The sequence below is a fragment of the Pelodiscus sinensis genome, chromosome 1 (assembly GCF_049634645.1).
Source record: "Pelodiscus sinensis isolate JC-2024 chromosome 1, ASM4963464v1, whole genome shotgun sequence".
Classification (NCBI taxonomy): Eukaryota; Metazoa; Chordata; order Testudines; family Trionychidae; genus Pelodiscus; species Pelodiscus sinensis.
The window spans coordinates 49,983,697-49,996,676 of NC_134711.1; the positions used below are offsets into that span (position 1 = coordinate 49,983,697).

The window sequence follows — 12,980 nt, forward strand, 5'->3', positions numbered from 1 at the left end:
TACTTCCAAGATGGTTAGTGTCTGTTCTCTGAACAAAAACAGTGCATTAATGTCCAGAGTTTTAACAATGTCAGAGGAGAAAGGCATTTGAATTAGCTATTGTACAACATTGTGGGAGGTGGAAAGGAAGCTTACAGAGACAGGTTACCCTTTTTTGAAATGGGAAATACAAAAAATTCTCTTGTGACCAAACAGGTGTCAATTTATTTGAAAACGTGGTAGCAGATTCACAGGACTTCGGGGCCTAAGTCCCATTTGATGTGCCTGTGTTTAAAGTTTAGGCTATACTGAGATCCTCAATATTCCACATGGTTGCTGCCTAACTCTAGAGGTGGCTAAAATCTCTCGGCAACTAAAGTTCCATTGTTGAAGTTTCAGAGGCACCCAAGTTTCTGCATCTGGGCATGCATTTCAGTGACCACCCTGTGTTTCACACTTAAGCTGTAACAGGATCTTTTAACCAGATGTAACTATGTATATTCTATCTATGTATATGTATATGCATGTATGTGACTATGTATATGACTATCTTGCCTGAGAGGTCTGAGCCATTAGGTGTGCTCAAAGCTTGCATAGCTGCACACAAAATGGCTGATGGAGAGCAGGAGAGAAAGAGGCAAAGGTAAATTCCTAACATTTAGTCTTTTCACTAGTAGCTTCATCCAGGATGTGGGGGGCTCTAATTTAATTCCACCTGCTGCCAGATACGAAGGGATTAGAAGGCAAGTTTCTTTTCTCCCTGGTAAAAGCCCTTTGGAAATACGTAAGTAGTGCCTTTGTGGATTTGGGCTAAACTGTCTCTGTTTTTCAATTATTCAGCCTTCCCTCTTTGAATCTGAGATCTGATGTACGTAGCAAGCCCACAGGAGAAGAATGAGAAACATAGCTTTCATCAGTTCCAATTATTTAATGGTTCCCATAGGATTCCTGCAATGCTGGAATACCCAGTCTCTGCTGCCTGACAGCTGAACCAGATTTTGGTGATGAAGCAAATGATCTTCAGTTATCCAATGGAATAAAAGGACTGTAGTTTTGGGCTTCTACTGTGTACCATCACTATGTGCATATTAGCACATACATTATAGAATTATTATAATCACAAGGCCTTTTTCTTGTGATATATTAAACTGACTTTAACTGATCCTTAATACTTATAGGCTGTGTCTACACTGCACCCCTTTTCTGGAGTCTTGACACAGCCAGAGAGAGCACTCTTTCTCTGACTTTCCTTACTCCTCATAAAATGAGGGTTACAGGAATCGGAGTAAAAAGTCCTCCAGCTTGTCATTATTTTGACATTATGTCGAAATAACTGCTTTTAGTATAGACTCAAACTATGTTATTTTGGAATAATATTGGGGTGAACTAATTATTTAATTGTATTGGAGGAACTAATACAATACAGATTGGACCTCTCTAATCTGGCACCATGGAGTTTGCTGGAGCAGGGGAGGTCAGTGCTTCTGCTGCGATCCTTGCTGCCCCCAGCCCTGCCAGGTCTGCACTTCCACCTGGGACGGGGACTACGATCTTCACCACCAGGAGTGCTAATCTGGGTCGCTTTCCTGGCTGCCAGCTCCGCTGCTTCTGGCCCAGGGAGGCTGCACTCCCAGGCACTGGTACCACTGCCTTTGACCCAGGTGGGGCTGCACTCCCCACTGTGTTCTCCCAGTTCCCATCAGCTGGTGCTGTGTTCCCAAGTGCTGGCCTGGCTGTCTTCGGCTCGTCCAGGGCTGTGCTCCCTGCTGCCAGCCCAGTCCCTGAACCTGGCCACCTGAGGCTCTCTGTACTAGCAATGTCCGTGGTCCAGCAAGACCATAGATTTTTGCAGACCAGAGAGTCCCAGATTTTAGAGGTTTATTATGTACTAAGATTTTATTATTTGGAAAACCAATACAACTTAAGTTATACCCAAAATAAGATTTTTAGGGCTTGACCAAATTCCATATAAGTCAGTTTACAGATTCCCAAATGGATTGGGCCCAGCATCTCAGAGCAATGATACAAAGGAGTACTTAAAAACAAGGACTGGCATATAAAGACACCACTGCCCCACCAGAAACATTGTGATTTCTCCAGTCTATGCAGTAAAGGAAGATCTTTTATTTAGAAACAAAGGGCCAGATCCTCGGTTAGTGGAAATTGGTGTTGCTTCAATGAACTCAGTGAAAGATGTGGGCCAGAGCCCTGAAAGCACTTCAAAGTTTGGAAATCTTATGGGCAATTTTATATTTTAACCAGTAATTTTTTTAAAAGTGCACCCTCATGTAATACCATGCTTTGTATATTATGACTTGCAATTGGATGTTACTCATTCAAAGTTTCATTGTAGGAATTATGCATAACTCTGCTTTCAGCATGCAGGGGAACCAAGTTTATAACTCTCCTGACTACAAATGAGAATGGGTAAATGTTTCATATATTTTCTATAACTACATTTCAGAATACTGCTAGAGCACAACACTTCATCTTTGTCTCATAGTAGGCAACTTGCCACACAAATGGGATGTAAAAGTTGTTTGTTTTATCAGGAATTATTGTAGTTTTTAAAAAACTGAAAAATCCATGAGTGCCTTTCTTCTCCTCACCCAGATATTATGTTGGCTGTGGAAATAATGAAGTGCTTCACTGAAATATGTTAAACTACACTGCAGTGAAATATGCACTATAAAATGAGAGAACAGTGCTTCTTTATTACAATGCTAGAGTGTGAAAGCTGTACTGATGGTGCTGTTACAGTACTGGACTCATATATGCTCATTTTTGAAATGTGTTTCATTCCTCATGAATTATTTTTCAAGACCAAAAACATATTAAATATTGAGCAGGTTTGGTCTTTCTCACTGTGAATGTAATACTTAGTAACAGTAGGATGGTCTATTGGCTGGTTTCCTGCACAACTGGTTCCCACACATATGTGAAGTAAAATGCACAACGGGCAACCCAAATTAATCAAACTCCAATTAACCAAAAACTGATTAACTGTAGGCTGGTTATGTTCCCAGGATCTCTCAGAGCACAGCTTCTAAAAAACCAGATGGTGAATTCTCCTCTGGATGCTGAGGGATGAAGATCCTAAGTTCAGGCCTTTTAAAGCTTCCTGGCTAAATTCCTTCATCTGAAATCCTGTTTATGTGAAGGTTTTGGGTGTCCTCTAGACATTCAGAAAAACAGAATTGCACTAAAATGTGTGAAATGAGTAGCATTTTTCCAAATAATGAAAAAAAAGAGATCCCTTTGAATTACTTCTGTATGTCTGCTACCTTGCTGTATGAGTTCAAATGAAGCAGCATGATGAGTTCTGCTTTCCTTGATGAAAAAATGATAAAAACACCAACAGGTGAAAAGACTCTAAATGACCCACATTTGTTTATGTTGACATCATTGGGCGTTTTGTCATTTATTACCATGGAGGTACAATTGGGCCAAATGGTAGCAATTCTTAGAACCATCTGTAGATTTTAAATTGCTCTGTCTGTTATAGACATTTTAATGCTAATAGTTTCATTTTGTTGGTTTTTAGCATAGCATTCTCTTATAATTAGCTTTACACAAAACTCAGTTAAAATGTTGCTAAGGGGAAACAGAAACCAACACAATTAGCGAAAAAACAAGTATGAATAAAAGAGAATTTCAGTTAAGGCTTCCCACAATATTTTTTTTTATCCAGCTCAGTTGTACTGGGATAGTTGAACATAAACAAAACACATCCGGAGTACTGAAATTGCCTACCGCAGAGACAACATGATAGAAGGCCGTTTGTGCTGTAGTGTCTGTTGCTAATGAGGAAGAATTACGAACTTCACAGTTGTTAAGCAGAATTTCCTTGGCTTATACCCTAGCACCACTGTTTTATTACTCCCTTTTACATTTCCTTCCATTTTGTTTGTTGTATTTAGTAACATAATGTAATTTGCATTGCTGAAAGAAGAATGTACATGCTACAGAATGTGATAATCATTAAGGGTATATTTCCAGTGCATGGAAATGCAACGTCATCATTGGTGGGGGCATGTTATGTCTGTATCTTAGTGCCTGTTACAAAGTGGGTACAAATGTGACTTATTTTCTCTTCTTCTTTCTGGATTTGAATTTACTATTGAATTGAAGAGCATGCTGAGGAGTGAAAATGTTGGCCAACAGTGTGTCTGGAAAAGGCAGGAGACATTCTAAAAACGTAACTCTTAAGAATGAAGGGCATGGTAAGGTGTGAAGATTGATATTTTATAAGAAAGTTGAAGTGGGGTGCCTTAATTCCCTTGTGCAGTTTGGATCGAATCTGGTGAATGCCCAATGTTACAATGTAGCTGCACAGAAGAGGATTGGCTTAGGGAGTTTCTTGGGGATCTCCATGTCCAAGCTTTAAGGGCACATTTATACTTATGTGAAGATTGATACTCCAGATGTCCATCTTCTAGTGTTCAATTTAATGTGTTTTGTATGGACCCGCTAAATCAAACGCTGAGGACAGCGCCTACCAGCGTCTGCTATTCCTCCTTCTGCGAGGAGTAAGGGAAGCTGATGGGAGCATTTCCTTCCATCGGCCTCCTGCTGTGTGGATGCCACATGGCTCATCTTAAGGTAAACCAACTCCAGCTACGCGTTTTGCGTAGCTCGAGTTGCGTACCTTAATGTGACCCTTCTGGTCTAGTATAGACTAGGCCTGAGAGAATTGTTGGGTCTGTGGAGGGAAGGATGATCAATGGATCTGTAATTATACAGATCTGCTAGCTATTCTCTCTGCCTGCATGAGTGTGGGACACTGACTTTGCTGACACTCTGCAGGACAGGATCTCTTTTCCCATGAATATCAGCAGTGCACAGCCTGTACTGGGGTATATGGTAAGTGCAACATGTTGCTCTTATTGTATCGCATGTGACAAGCATCTGAAGTGTCATAAGGTGTGAGGGGTTTGTGTGTGTATACTTCTGACACCAGATATATATGATGTTGCATATTGTGTGTGTCTGTGCGTGCGTGCACGTGCACATATGATGCCTAAATAGGCTACGCCAAAGGAACAGTCAGTGCATAATCTGAACAGTGTGTGCCAGGTGAATCTGCTCAGTCCTATATATACAGTGACATCATTTTTATCTTCTTAATATCTCAGCCTTGCTCCCACAAACTAGCATTACTGGCATTCGGCATTCTCAAGGCAGTGCATACTTTATCAAGTAATAACCATGCTAGCACATTCTATTAAAGGGAATTAGAGTAAATAAGGAAATCACCTTACTGTGGACGTGTCATAAAATTATCTATTGTACAAGTTCATCAGTTGTTTTTCAACTTAATACCTAATCATGTGGGGAAAATATATATAATGTGAAAAGTTTAGGCCAGTTAACTTTCAGCATCAGTCACAGAGGATTAGTTACATTGCTGCTATTTATTGTTAACTGGCATTAATGGGAATTATGCATCTAATCTGATTTCTGCAATGCTAGAAAATGAACTCTGCCTGTATACAGTATTTTATTTTCCATATTAAGTGCTTTTTATTTAGAGCTTTGTAAGAAAAATAAATGAAAATTTGACCTATTTATTTGTTTCCTAAACTCTAAAATTGAGAGTGAGGAGAACAATTTTTAGGGGTCTGGCTATTTCCCATCACAAACACCTAGAAGACTGCCTTTTGTGACAGGCATAGGAGCGGCTAGAGTTTGCTGCATTGGGTAGAAGGAAGGATTCTAGAAGCCTGGGCCAAGTTGGGATTCTTGTCTAGAGCAGGTCCTGATTACTGGTTTCTCTTCCTTCCTGACATGCTCCACTTCCCTTCATTGTCTGCTCCTCTCCACCAGGACAAAACCATCAAGGAGGAGAGAGTTTCCATTGGGCCATCAGGCTAATGGGGAAGAACAGTTACCACACTGCTGGCAATGTGTGGGATTAGGACAGTGTCAGAAGAAGGGAGATTATCTAGCTAGCTAGCTAGCTATTACTGAGAAAACTTACCTTTTTTTTTAAATTCTTACTCAAGTAACAAATTTCCCATTAAAATTTGAACAGTGCAAATTTACATGGCATATGAAGGAAAGAAAAACTCAGACCTAATGTACAATGCAGTATTCTGTGCTATTTACAGCAAAATTATCACACTGCTGTGTAACTGAACTATTGGTTTTGATTCAGGAAGGCACTTAAGCATATGCTTATGCTTAAGTCATCCTTACTCAAGAGCATGCTTGGGTGCTTTCCTGGCTTTTGTATATTATGGCCATAGTGATGAAGCTAACCAACCTTATTGTCATTTGCAATTTTCTCTAATCATACAAAATCATGCTAACAGCCCAGTAATTTGCTGAAGTTGGTGTTTATAGCACTACATTCCCTGCATGAGGAGTTTCCTGCAAGGAGGTACCTGTTTTCTTTAAAGTGATGCTGTCCATTCTGTTGTGGTTTTTAATCTTCTGGGGATCACTAAAGTAAGTCCCAGTAGATGATTTTGCAAGTGTTTGTGTATATCTGTTTCTCTATCTCTTTCTATATATCTTTTATGGTTCCTGTTGTTGTTAGTCTCAAATTTATTCAGCAGGCCTTTGCAGAAATTGGAAGTCCCACAGATAAGAGTATTGTATAAGCAGTCATTTTTTCTTAATACAAGTAGCTGGATGTCCAGGGAATTATTCATATAGTTAAACTTAAAACTGGGCATTTTAACCATGTCCTTGTAAGCTTTTTTTAGTGACTTTAATGTATTTCCCAGTAGAGTAGCTGTTATTCACATGAGAAAAAAGCCTCCAGTAAAAGACTCCTGGGATAATGATAATAAACAGTAGGCATTTTGAAAGGGTTTTTTTTTTTTTTGGTAAGATTTTCTATTCAAGATTTGCAGACTTTACCTCCAAAGACAGAAGCTCAAGCAGTAAGGGAGACTGTTAACTATTTATTTTGTACTAATCTTGTTGAAAGTTATTTATCAGTTTAAGTAGAAGAGGGTTGATTGTCTAATGGCATAACTTGGAAGCCATTGTACCACCAGAAAATTGGGCCCAGAGATTACATTTAATACTATAAATAGTGTTAACAAAAACTAATGTGAAGCACACAACACTTGTTTTGGTCCAGTTTTCATTAGATCATTTCATTAGATAGCTTAATATCCCATTGCATAACAGCTACAAAAATGTGCTGTGTACATGAAAACAGGTTAATGGAGAAAAATATTGGGTTAAGAAGAAATGTCTCCATATTGTGTTGTGCCAAAGTTTAATAGTTTAATGATAAAAATGGATAATTTGAATGTCTACATAAGTGGGAGTTGCTTTCAAGGCAAACAGATAAGTAGAACTGGGGATAGGGAGAATATGAGGGATTCTAGAATAATCCTGCTTTCCAAATGTTTCACAGTTTAAGACTAAGCATATATTTGAAGGAAAAACAGCCTGATAAATGTAACCAGGTTTATTAAGTGATGCCTTTGAAAATGTCTTTGAAAAATGGAAAAGGGTGGCTCTTCAACAACCAATAACTGGAACTTATGTTTTTCTTTGTTGCTCACTTTATATTAGATTTTAGGTGGCTTACAATATAGTGCCACATTTCACGTGTAAACATTCTATGTGTATATGAATAAAATTGTATTTATTATTTTACTTCTTGAAAATTTCAGCATAACGCTCAAATAGTGAAAACTGGAGTCCTATCCAGAGAGGTTAAAGTTAAAAAGCCTTTTGAAAATAATGAAGTTTTAATTTATTTTGCTTTTACCACAGTGTTTTTCCTCCCCAGTTAGAACACACAACTTACTTTACCTAAAGCCTAAGGTGGAAATAAGCTTGTTGAGATTCAGACTGGAGGCTGAAGTGATGAAAATCAATGTTACTCCATTTGCTTTTCTGGATTTGTGCCAGTTTATCACACCAGAGGAAATGGACCTTTATTAGGGAGGTTGATATCAGTGATACTAAGTATGCCTATTACTTTCAAATTGTGTCTATGTAACCTTTGTTGGGGGAAAGTAAACATGGTTTCTGTAAAGGGAAATCATGCCTTACTAATCTACTAGAGTTCTTTGAGCGGGTCTACAAATGTGGACAAGGGGGATCCAGTGGATATAGTATACTTAGATTTCCAGAAAGCCTTTGATAAGGTCCCTCACCAAAGGCTCTTAAGTAAAATAAGTTGTCATGGGATAAGAGGGAAGGTCCTCTCGTGCATTGATAATTGGTTAAAAGACAGGAAATAAAGAGTAGGAATAAATGGTAAGTTTTCTGAGTGGAGAGGTAACTAGTGGGGTCTCCCAAGAGCCTGTCCTGGAACCCATCCTATTCAACTTATTTATAAATGATCTAGAGAAAGGGGTAACCAGTGAGGTGGCAAAATTTGCAGATGATACCAAACTGCGCAAGATAGTTAAGACCAAAGCAGACTGTGAAGAGCTTCAAAAATATCTCACTATATCAAGTGATTGGGCAACAAAATGGCAAATGAAATTTAATGTTGATAAATGTAAAGTAATGCACATTGGAAAAAATAATCCCAACTGTACATACAATATGATGGGGACTAATTTGGCTACAACTGTTCAAGAGAAAGATCTTGGAGTCACTGTGGATAGTTCTCTGAAAATATCCACTCAGTGTGCAGCAGCAGTTAAAAAAGCAAATATAATGTTAGGAGTCATATCTTATTGCCTCTATATAAAACCATGGTACACCCATATCTTGACTACTGCCTCATCTCAAAAAATATATATTGGCATTGGAAAAGGTCCAGAAAAGGGCAACAAAAATGAGTAGGGGTTTGGAACAGGTCCCACATGAAGAGAGATTAAAAAGACTTGGACTTTTCAGCTTAGAAAAGAGGAAACTAAGGGGTGATATGATAGAGGACTACAAAATTATGACTGGTATGGAAAAAGTGAATAAGGAAAAGTTATTTACTTATTCCCGCAATGTAAGAACTAGGGGTCACCAAATGAAATTAATAGGCAGCAGGTTTAAAACAAACAAAAGTCAGTTTTTCTTCACTCAGCGCACAGTCAACCCGTGGAACTCCTTGCCAGAAGATGTGGTGAAGGCAACAACTTTAATAGGGTTCAAAGAAGAGCTAGATAGAATCATGGAGGTTAGGTACATCAATGTCTATTAGCCAGGAAGGGTAGGAAGGGTGTCCCTAGCCTCTGTTTCTCTGGAGGTAGGTGACAGGGAGGGGATCATGTGAGGATTACCTGTTGTGATCCCTCCCCCTGGGGCATCTGGTATTGGCCACTGTCGGCAGACAGCATACTGGGCTAAATGGACCTTTGTCTACCCCAGAATGGCTATTATGTTATGTTTTTAGAGTTCACTGGGACCAGTGATTCTCAACCTATTTATCATTGTCGGCTACTATACATCCCACCATGTATTACATGGGCCACAGGATGACAAGCACAGTCAAGCTCCCCCCAAATCCCTATAGTTTCAGTGCCCATCGCATGCTGCCAGAGACCCCACCATGGAGTGAGGCCAGGAGCGGATCCCTGGGTGCAGGGCTGGGCAGCTAGGGCCTGACTCCCCACCAAATAGGGCCTGGAAGTCAGATGCAGAACCCCACCTAAAACCTAATGGTGATGCAGCAGCCCTCCAAAACCCTGGTCCCACCTTCAATCCCATCACTGCCTAGAGCGCCTCTCTTACAAACCTGCCCAGAATCTCACTCCCCTGCACCATGATTCCCTGCTGCACTCACCAGTCCCATGCTGGCAGGAGCACTCCAGCAGGCTGCCAGATGCTGTCTCCCCCTCAGCCAGCCTCACCCTCTTGGCAGACCAGAGCACAGATTTTGAAATTATTTTTTAGCACGCAGCTGAGTGCTAATTTGGCTGTATTTGGGTCATGGGTTGAGACTGTGGATGTCTAAAAAGAGGTTTTGGTATCAAAAACAGTAAGGAATATTCATCGTGACCTATAGATGACTTACGATAATCACGTTCAGCTGTTTACAAACAGCTCAGTTGAATAAATAAATGACACGTACTGCATTTTCCCACTTACAAAGACTTACAATGAACAATATTGATTTTTTACTAATACTCATGCACCTAATGACCTTTTAATGGCATCTGCTATGCTGTTTCTTTTTGTGTTCCAATGACATTTCCCCTCAGTAATGTAAAACATTTTAATTGCTTACTGAATTTTTTTCCAGATCTTTGTAGATAACCACAGCCTGCTGATTGAACAGAAATTTACAGTTTTTTTTTTAATAACAGTCTATCATGAATGTATTTTACAGGAAGAACAGTATTGGTATATTTTAAAAGGTGTCTCTTTTATGATTTATGTCAAATCAATTTTCTATTGTCTTATTTTGTAGCTTGTCCTTACTTAGTATTTTCAGAGTATAAAATAAAAGATATCTCCGACAATAGTCTAGATATATTAACTATGTCTTCTGATTTTTATCAGGTTTTCTATGCCTTACTATGTCATTGGGTGGAAGAGGGCTATATGAGCTACTGGAGTCATTGAAATATATTTCTGATGCCCCGTAACCTGCTAAAAATGTCTTAATACAATGCAAAAAATCAAATTATGTTTAATTGTCTCTCTCTGGAGGCTTTCCTTGTTGAGACAAGATAGTGTTATCTTACACCAGGCTGTTTGTTTTTTACAGCTTATCTTATTCTACTAGGTTAGCTTCTACAAAAAAATTAGCTTTTGAATGAGCTCTTTAAGTACCAACTATTTAAAGTGATAGTAGTTCTTTTTGACCAATAAAACAGAATTATGTTTGTTCTTGGAATTTATATTAACATCATTAAGATTAAGCATCAAATTCAGAGAAAGCAGGTACTGATGTATTAATTTGAATTACTCTGACTTGCACAAGGTTTGAGTTTTGTCCTCCTGTGTCCCTTTTTAATACGAAGAGGTTGTAGTACATTAGTATTCTCATAAAGCTTCTTATGTTAAACCTATTAATAAGGATTATGCATGATATTTTATTATATGCATTGCAGGTGGCAGCGTGTTACAGATGGTCTGTTCTAATTTGATACAAAACAAAAAGATCCACGTGTTCCTGGGTACTCCAAACAGGAATTGTGATGTAATTCCCAAATCTCTAAAAGGGGGTACTTCGAGAGTTACCATAACAATATCAGCCAGTCATTGTCTCTGACACTAGGATATTATTCTAGGAGTTTTTAGGGAGTAATAACCAAAATATAGGATCACCATATCATTTAACTCGGTCAATGGGTAAGAATGTGTTAGCTGTTTACCAGGATATCTATGTTTCCTCTTCTCATAAGTGACTGGAATGAATGCATGTTCCAAACGTTGTTTGGCATGTATTTTTAATAGTGCAACACTCCGTGAAATAGGATATGTAGCAAAAAAACAAACAAACGAAAAAAGGATCTTAGGTTTAAAGTTCTGAGGGTTAACTTTTAATTGTATTGATTATATATAATATGAGGTGAAAGTAAAGATTCAGTACTCTAGATGTCACATACTGCAGGAAAAGTTTTCATGGAAGTACTGCTCTATATGTAACAAGAGGAAAGAATATGAGTTCTTTCCTCATTGCAGTGCCACATACTGTACCAGTATAAACCAGAGGGTTGCAGTTCTTTAAATAACTAAAACAAACATGCAGTGTAGATTTAAGTAATAAAAGGGGAAGTTATGTTTCACATGTATGATAAACCTATATGCTTTAAACAGACTTCCATTCATAGAACAAGCTTGCCAATAACAGGAGCTATGCTTCAGTACCTTTCATTTTGCACTTTGAAAAGAAACCTCTTATTAATCTCGTTTATTTTCCAAAAGGGAAAGAAAATGCTATGGCATATTGTCAGAGCTGCTTTACTATCATCATTTTAAAAGGTCATCTGAATTAATTGACTTCTCCTGTACATAGTATTACACTACCCCTGATATATTTATGGGAAGGTGACAGGTATGCAGCAGTTCACTGTCTTTTCGTGTTTGTCTTCACTGTAATTTGAAAAAAAATAATTCTGAAGTTACAGTTATACAAGCAAATAATTACTTTGCCACAGAGTAACAGATTCATGTTGTTTTTGTAAGGTGAGCAGCAGGGGAAGAGAAAAGGACTCTTGGAGTCATGAAAACGTTCAGCAGCTTAAACAGAAAAGCTATGTAAAAGGCTTTGGAAGCACACATTAGACAGCTAATATACCCTTTGCATGAAGAAAAAACTCTTAACCTAGCTTTTACTGCTGCATAAGTCACTGAATCATGTATGCTGATGGACTTTACTCACAATGTTTTCACCTTAAGAGATTTATACCAAAGCCTTTCCTTATATTGGGTGAAAGGGATGAAGCACACATACTAAGCCACACTTAATATAGCACGATATTTCATATTGATTATATGGAGAATTGTTATCACTTATTCCCTACTCTTTTCCCTTTTCCCCTCTCCCCCAACATCATCTGTGAGAGGCTTTTCTTATTCTGAACAGCAATGTTGGGCAAAAACTAGACATCTGAAAACAAACATTTTTTGACATAAATTGAACAGTCTAACTGTAGCAAGCGAGGCAAGGGGAAATATAGCAATTGATTTAAACAAATAATCTTAAATAAAAAATGTTCTTTAGAGCCACCCTGCTGTGGTCTTGTTAATTACCGAGGAGATGAGAATTGTTTTGCTTAATGTTACCCTTTTTCCCTACCATATGTCAGTTCTAGCTACAGTAATATCTAGACCTTCACACTGTCCCTTCTGACTGGTAAGGGGATTTGTTTTAGGGGAAGTCATTTGCCACAATCCCTAAGATGTAGCCTGGCAGAAATTCAATAGCTGTTTGTGATATGCTCATTCAGCTTTGGTGCTCAGTGGCTTTAGGTCCTGACATACAATGGCATTTGCCTTAATCCTATTGGGGGTGGAGGGGGGAGAGAGAGAGAAATAGCTGTCCTGTGTCTTGTTTTATTGGTTTCAAAACACAGAGCAACTGTGTAATTTGATTTGCTTTGCAAAGACTGGGGAAAATGTTTTTAAATCCTTTG

The 12,980-nt window shown here is 38.5% G+C and overlaps 2 protein-coding genes across 10 annotated transcripts in view; one reads left to right on the forward strand and one right to left on the reverse strand.

Annotated features, from left to right (window-relative positions):
* IMMP2L (inner mitochondrial membrane peptidase subunit 2) overlaps positions 1–12,980 on the forward strand; it is a 771,740-nt gene that overhangs the window by 408,920 nt on the left and 349,840 nt on the right. The gene's annotated exons all lie outside the window — the stretch shown is intronic.
* Positions 1–12,980, reverse strand: part of LRRN3 (leucine rich repeat neuronal 3) — a 55,334-nt gene that overhangs the window by 41,765 nt on the left and 589 nt on the right. The window lies entirely within an intron of this gene.